This window comes from Oryctolagus cuniculus, chromosome 6 (genome assembly GCF_964237555.1).
Source record: "Oryctolagus cuniculus chromosome 6, mOryCun1.1, whole genome shotgun sequence".
Classification (NCBI taxonomy): Eukaryota; Metazoa; Chordata; class Mammalia; order Lagomorpha; family Leporidae; genus Oryctolagus; species Oryctolagus cuniculus.
The window spans coordinates 117,311,993-117,319,758 of record NC_091437.1 but is presented as its reverse complement, the minus strand read 5'-3'; the positions used below and the strand labels follow the sequence as shown (position 1 = coordinate 117,319,758).

At 38.4% G+C, this 7,766-nt stretch overlaps 1 non-coding gene across 1 annotated transcript; it reads right to left on the bottom strand.

Moving 5' to 3' along the window:
- Window positions 1–7,399: 7,399 nt before the first annotated feature.
- LOC127490827 (U6 spliceosomal RNA) lies at window positions 7,400–7,506 on the bottom strand. The gene has a single exon (XR_007919222.2). It is a non-coding gene; the product is annotated as a U6 spliceosomal RNA (small nuclear RNA).
- Window positions 7,507–7,766: the final 260 nt, after the last annotated feature.

The following is a 7,766-nucleotide window of genomic DNA, read 5'->3' as shown; positions in this document are numbered from 1 at the left end:
TTCAGCACCTATAGGTACTTTTATAAATGATTTATAAGAATTAACTAATGTAATCCACACAATGTTACCATTATTGATTATTTCCATATTTTCAAAGAGGAAACCAAGTCTAATGGAGTTTCAGGAGATTACATTAGATGCTAAGTGGCACAGACAAGTTAAAAACCTAACCATTTTGGGGACTGAGTCTCTATTACAATTATCCTATGGGGACATCTTTGAATAAGAACTTCATGTTCATTTTCTTATTAAAACTCAACAGTTCTGTGAGGTGAGTACTCTGGTATGCCTGCTTTAGAGATGAGGCTATTAAGACTTCCAGAGATCAAATGACTTGCTCAGATGAAACTATTTGTATACTTCTGATGGAGGAGTTCAAACCCATGAAACTTGACTAGAAATAGCTTCCTTAATCCTCTTGTGATAAGTACAAGGCATTTAGTTGACCGGGGCCAGAAAAGACTTTGATTCTGTGGTTTTCTGCTGCCTGCCTCCCCTGACCTTGGCACTGCCATCTTGACCTCTGTCCTAGCAGAAGCTCATATAGGTACCAGGGCCATACATTGAAAGCGTGACCATCTTTTTCTCCATTCCTAGGTTCCAGAACATGACAGGTACATCCTCAGATCACATAATCATTATACTTTAGAGATGATAATAATATGGTAGATAGTATTTCTCCTTATGTTTGACATCATGACAGAGCAGGACCATGCAAACAAATGTGTTTCAGACATCAGCATTTTCTTCAAAAGACATAGACTTTCAGTATGACAAGGAGCATTTAGAAGGCAAGTTGTCTTTTGTTCAATACACATTTGATCTGAAGAAGCAAAGTTAGAATATATTTTCCCTGGAGTCTATAAAAATCACATAGCTTGCAATAGAACATCATAAATTTACTCAAGCCTGTTCAGATATTGAACTGAGTATATCAAATATAAAATATGTACACATATCTTTAACCTGCACATGTTTATTGTAGCTGGTCCCTGTGGAATTTCTCTTCTCATTATATAATGGCTGTGAATGCTTTGAGAGGCAGTGAGAGAAGAAACATTCCCTCAGAATCTCCAAATGATAAAAGATAGACATCTTCTTTTTATGGGAACTATAGTCAAAATAACCATTTAAAGAGTACATAAAAGACAGCACTGAGCAAAGTACAATTGAATAAAACCAGACCCTGAATCTCTTTGGCAGAGAGGCTCCAGACATAGCACAGATGGATCCAGAAAAGGCCAGCACCGTTAGACTTTTTAAATTAGGGAAACAGTCTTTGACAGGAGGTGGGGGGAGAAAAGACTTCTTGGCCATTGTCCACTTTGGAAATCTTTATCAGAGAATTAGAGGAGTTGCCTTTTGATAATAGCCTCTTAGATGGATTTAATTTCTTTAATTTTGGATTCCCTCTGTTTTCTTTTGCAAGCTACTAATACTTAAAATAATAATTCTCAAATTCCTAATTTCTATACAGATGTTAACTACAAACCCTATATATAGAGTGTGAGCAGTTCATTACATTGTAGGATATTGGCACCACTATTTAATCTTGAAAATGCAAGCGTCAGTTTTATGTTGATCTGGATCACAGCAAACAAAAATATTTGCTGAGAAAATTTTCATGTTTGTGAAAGAGTTGTTTTTTTGAAGATTTATTTTAAAGAGTTACAGAGAGAGGTACTGAGAGAGAGAGAAGGAGAGAGAGATCTTCCATCTGCTGGTCTATTCCCCCAAATGGCTGCAACTACCAGAACTGAGTTAATCCAAAGCCAGGAGCAGGGAGTTTCTTCCAGGTCTCCTATGTGGATGCAGGGGCCCAAGAACTTGGGCCATCTTCCACTATTTTCCCTAGGCACATTAGCAGGGAGCTTGATCAAAAGTAGAGCAGCCATGACACAAACCTATGCCCACATGGAATGCTGACATTGCAGGCCTGGGCTTTACCTTGCTGCCCCACAGCACTGGCCCCGAGAGTCATGTTGGAAAGGAAATCCTTACTTTTATGGTTTCTACTGATATTTTGGTAGAGGATAGATGGATCCCAAATGAAAGGATAATAATGAGAACTCCAGAAAAACCAGACAGTGAACTAAAAAGATCAATGAGGTAAGACCAACGAAGAGAGAGTGTTGAACAGAGAATCAGAAAGTACGGATTTTTATCCCAGTCTGCCACAGAATTAAGTTCCTTAACTATCCTAGATCTCAGTTGCTAAACTGAAATGTTCAAAATCTCCAAAAGCCACTTTTGGCACAAAAAGTCTAGGCTATAAATTTGATAGTAGTTATTAGTAGCTATTCTTATTATTGTACCCCTTAGAAGCATATAATCCACACTGGATACAACACCTGAATATATGGATCAAAGGGTCAAAGGAAGACTGAGTTGATTAGAATGAATATTAGTGCTACTTCACTAATATCAATATTGAGGTGGTCTAAATTACTGTCTACAGGTAGTATACAATTTTATTCACAAGGTTCAAGTGGACTTGAACTTTTATACCATTGGATACCTGAAGTCCCAAATTCAGTTCTGTAGGGTACAATAGCACTGATTGATTTTGGAGAATCTTCAAGTGAAGCATTGCCCATGAAAATTATAAAATAGTTCTGGCAAAATTCATGCAGTTTAACTAATTTCAACCAATTCTATTCATTTACAAAAATCACATATAAGTGCTGGCATTGTAGCAGAGTGGTTTAAATCTCTGCCTATATCTGGCATTTCAGATTGGACCACTAGTTCCAGCCTTAGCTGTTCCACTTCCCAATCACCTCCCTGCTAATACACTTGGGAAAGCAAAGGAAAATGACCTAAGCAGTTGGACCCAGATGTGTTCCTGCCTCCTTACTTTGACCTGGCCCAGACCAGCTGTTATGGCCCTTTGGGGAATGAATCAGTATATGAAAGATCTCTTCTCTCTGTCTTTTTCTTTCTCCTTTACTCTCTTTTAATAACATACAATTTAAAAAAAGTTATATCTAGATTAGTGAGAAAAATTCAACCCTAGATAATGGAATTATTTCATTTCATGTGGAGAATTTTTTTACCTAGAAATTTTTTATTTAAGGTATATAAACTTCATGCATTTCATAAATAAAAATTTAGTACCATAGTGAGCCTTCCTGCCCTACCCTCCCTCTCACCCACATTTCCACCATTCTTACTCCTTCCTCTCCTATTTCCATTCTTATTTTTTACTAAGTTCTATTTTCAATTAACTTTGTACACGTAAGATTAATCCTACATTAAGTAAAGAGTTCAGCAAATAGTGTTAAAAAAAAAAAAACCTGTTTTTCAACAATTGAGAGACAAGGGCTGTTCTACAAGTCATCACATTCCAAAGTATCAATTTCACCTCTATAGATGACTTTTTAGGTACTCTATTAGTTACCACAGACCAAGGAAAACATCTGGTATTTATCTTTTTGGGACTGGCTTATTTCACTAAGTATAATGTTTTCCAGTTGCATCCATTTTGTTGCAAATGAAAGGATTTCATTTTTTTTTAATGCTGTGTAGTATTCCAAGGTGAACATATTCCATAATTTCTTCCAGTCTTCAGTTGATGGACATCTAGGTTGATTCCCTATCTTAGCTATTGTGAATTGAGCTGCAATAAACATGGGGTACAGATAACTCATGTGCTGATTTCATTTCCTTTGGGTAAATTCCCAGGAATGGATGGCTGGGTCATGTGGTAGCTCTATTCAGATTTCTGAGGTATCTCCAAACTGTCTTCCACAGTGGCTTTAGCAGTTTACATTCCCACCAACAGTGGATGAAGGTACTTCTTTCCCAACATCCTCACCAGCATTTGTTGTTTGTTGATTTCTATATAAAAGCCATTCTAATGGGAGTAAGATGAAACCTTACTGTTGTTTTCATTTGCATTTCCCTTCATGTGGAGGATTGACACCCTTGTCACCTGTATTAAAAATGATTCAAAATTACCTACAAATTTGTTTTATGTGCTGCCTCTTATGAATTTTATGTAGAATAGATCACATTCATTTCTCACGGATAATACTTGAGTAAGCTCATTTTGCAAATGAAGCTGAAGATAGAAGAATATTCTCCAAACATAGTTCTTTTTTTTTTTTTTTTTTTTTTTGACAGGCAGAGTGGACAGTGAGAGAGAGAGAGAGAGAGAGAAAGGTCTTCTTTTGTCGTTGGTTCACCCTCCCATGGCCGCTGCAGCCGGCGCGCTGCGGCCGGTGCACCGCTCTGATCTGATGGCAGGAGCCAGGAGCCAGGTGCTTTTCCTGGTCTCCCATGGGGTGCAGGGCCCAAGCACCTGGGCCATCCTCCGCTGCACTCCCGGGCCACAGCAGAGAGCTGGCCTGGAAGAGGGGCAACCGGGACAGAATCTGGCGCCCCAACCGGGACTAGAACCCAGTGTGCCGACGCCGCTAGGCGGAGGATTAGCCTAGTTCTAAAGTCCAAGTCTGACATAGTCTCCTTGACACAAAAAGTATTTCTCAATAATTATTTTATTAAAAGTCAAAGTTTTTCCTGTCTTCATAAGTTTATAGTTTATAAAAATCTACATGTAATAAGGTAGACTGAATTGTAGGCATTGGAGGAAAATATTTAAGTTAAGTCACATATGTTGTTTTTTGAATAGTAAAAGGAATTGGTTTACTGTTGGTTAAAATGCTTACCTACTCCCGGTTAGGCTATGACTGTAAGAACTGTACAACAAATTTCCAAGTTTAATTTAGCCAGAAATTTGTTTGTATTTCCTATGATACATCTTAATCCCTGATTTCATAATTTATCTTCATTTTCATGAACAATTTTTTCCTTGAACTTGTTTTTGAGGGAATTGCTATTATTATTATTATGAGTTTTCAATGAGTTGATATTCATCTAAATCTGGTCTCTCCAAAAATGCTTTATATTTAAAGTGTTGGGCTATCTCAACTATTTGCCTTTTAGCAACTGTTTCGCAAAGCTCTCATATTCTGAGTCTCTTCAGAATATTTTCAGGAGATGAACATGTCTTGCAAATGATTTGTCTTTAGGGATAAGAGATCCTGACTTTCAACAGGCCAAAACTCAACTGAGGAATGATGTCTTTAAAGTATGTGTCAGAAGGCCCTGGGGAAAAAAAAAGAAAAATGAAGCAGATAAAAATCTTGAATACATCTGGGAAAGGATACACTCTACTGTACTTTCCACATGGTGAGTGAAAGAACAAACTGTATTATTGATTAACATATTTCATTCCTGGATTTTATCTGCTCAATACTTCTGGAGCAGGTTATTACTAAAGAGTTCTATATCAAATAGCTGGAAGTCACAGAAATTATGCATGCTAATTGATCACATATTCCACTTTTAGGCTATCCTGGTAGAAAATTGAGATAACCACGTGGATTTCATGTACCTTTCTCCAGAAAACACTCAAACTCTTTTTTTAAAGGCTTATTTATTTATTTGAAATAGTTATAGAGAGAGGGAGGGACAGAGAGAGAGGTATTATCCACTGACTTACTCCCCTAATAACCAAAATGGCCAGTGCTGGCCCAAGCGGAAGCTAGGAGCCAGAAGCTTTATTTGGGTCTACAGCATGGGTGATGAGGACTCAAACACTTGGACCATCTTCTGTTGCTTTTCCTAGGACATTAGCAGGTAGCTGGGTCAGAAGTGGAGCAGCTGGGACACGAACCAGCACCCACATGGTTCATGTACCATATGTCCACATGGTTTGTGTCATAGGCAGCATCGCTACCCACTATGCCACAACACAGATCCCAATACTCAAATTTTGTCAACGATCAGAGTGAGTCAACAAGGGGAATGTTATGCACTTTCTCCAGTAGAAATGTTATCAGCACTTTCCATGGATCTAAAAATGTAAGCCACAAATTAGCCATCTTTAAAAAAAGACTTCCTGGCCGGCGCCGTGGCTCAACAGGCTAATCCGCTGCCTAGCGGCGCCGGCACACCGGGTTCTAGTCCTGGTCGGGGCGCCGGGTTCTGTCCCAGTTGCCCCTCTTCCAGGCCAGCTCTCTGCTGTGGCCAGGGAGTACAGTGGAGGATAGCCCAAGTCCTTGGGCCCTGCACCCCATGGGAGACCAGGAGAAGCACCTGGCTCCTGCCATTGGATCAGCGCAGTGCGCCAGCCGCAGTGCGCTAGCCGTGGGAAAGGACCATGTTAAATCCTTATATTCCCAGAACTGAGCAAAGAGTATGCCACATTCTTAGAAATGCTTATTAAACAAATAAATGAGGAGCTTATTAAAAGACTCAGTACTTGAACAGATGAATGCTCTCAAACACTCATATAGATCATTCTCTACAGAAAAGGCAAGTACTGAAAATAAGAATAGAACAAGAAGGTTTAGTTAAGAGTAGTAAACCAACTTCTGAGAATGTAAAGTGACACTAATGTGATGTTTAAAAATATGGGCTCTGGGTCCAAATTCCCAAGGTTCAAATATTCTTTCTAGTTTTATTTTCCTCACCTGTTAAGTGAGATCAGGAATAGTACCTATTTCTTGGTGGATGTTAAATGAGTTTATATATGTAATAACCCTAGACTGCCTGTAATATACTAATTTTTTAACTGAGATAAATTGAAGTTGGATGCAATTTCATATTTTTTAAAATAAAATTTATTCAGAAGACTAGAGAGAAAGAAAGAAAGAAAGAAAGAGAAAGAGAGAAAGAAAGAAAGAGAGAAAGAGAGAGAGAGAGAAAGAGAGAGAAACAAGTTCATCCACTAGCTCCCTTCCTACATGTTTGCACCAGCCAGAGCTGCACTAGGGCAAAGTCAGAAACCAGGTGTTCTGAGTCTCACACATGGGTGGTAGAGACCCAAGTACTTGTGCCGTCATCTGACACCTCACAGGCATATTAGTAGGTAAGCTGGATTGGAAGTGGAGGTAGGACTTTATCCCAGGCTCTTCAATATAGGATGTCGGTGTTCTTAGTGAGAACTTAACCTGCTGGACCACAATATCTGCCCTATTTCACACTTGTTCTCATCAGCTCAGTCCTCTTATGGAGATAATAGGATAATCTTTCAAATTTATCTAAAATTCCAGACATTTGGTAGATTATTTCAGATAAATTTCCTATAAGAGGCGAAAAGTCAAGTTATATTGGGTTGCTCAATTGCTAAGTGAGCCCCTGTGTTGTTTAAGAGCATGAGTTAGTCACATACTACTAACATGTCAACAGACAAGTTAACATGTATTGATTATTTTCTTTGGGTTTGTATAAAATTGGAATTAGTTTCCCTACTTGATTCGAGGAAAATAATTTATGTGAAATAAGTATTGATATTAGAACTTACAGTCTTAGGCCTTTGATTTTTAAGACTACAGTTCTGTTCATCCTTGTATAATAATTTCCTTCCTTTTTCACTCTAGAAATTTTGTTTTAAAATATGGAATGCTTCACGAATTTGCACGTCATCTTTGCACAGGGGCCATGCTAATCTTCTCTGTATCATTCCAATTTTAATATATGTGCTGCCTAAGTGAGCACTATTTTAGAAATTTTTAAAAAATCACTAAGTGTACGTCATTGGTGTCATTTCTCTGCCTGTCTATTCTTGTTCTCTTGATTGTTACAAAGAATGTTGAACAACTGCAATGGCTAGTACAGGAAGAGTCTGGAGCTAATTTTTCTGTGCTATAGGTGTGCATCGAGAACTTGCTGAGTGCCGGCCTCATCAATAAGTGTGGGGGCATATAATGCTGAATAAGATAGGACCTGATCTTGGGGGAGCTCACATGTATTGTTTT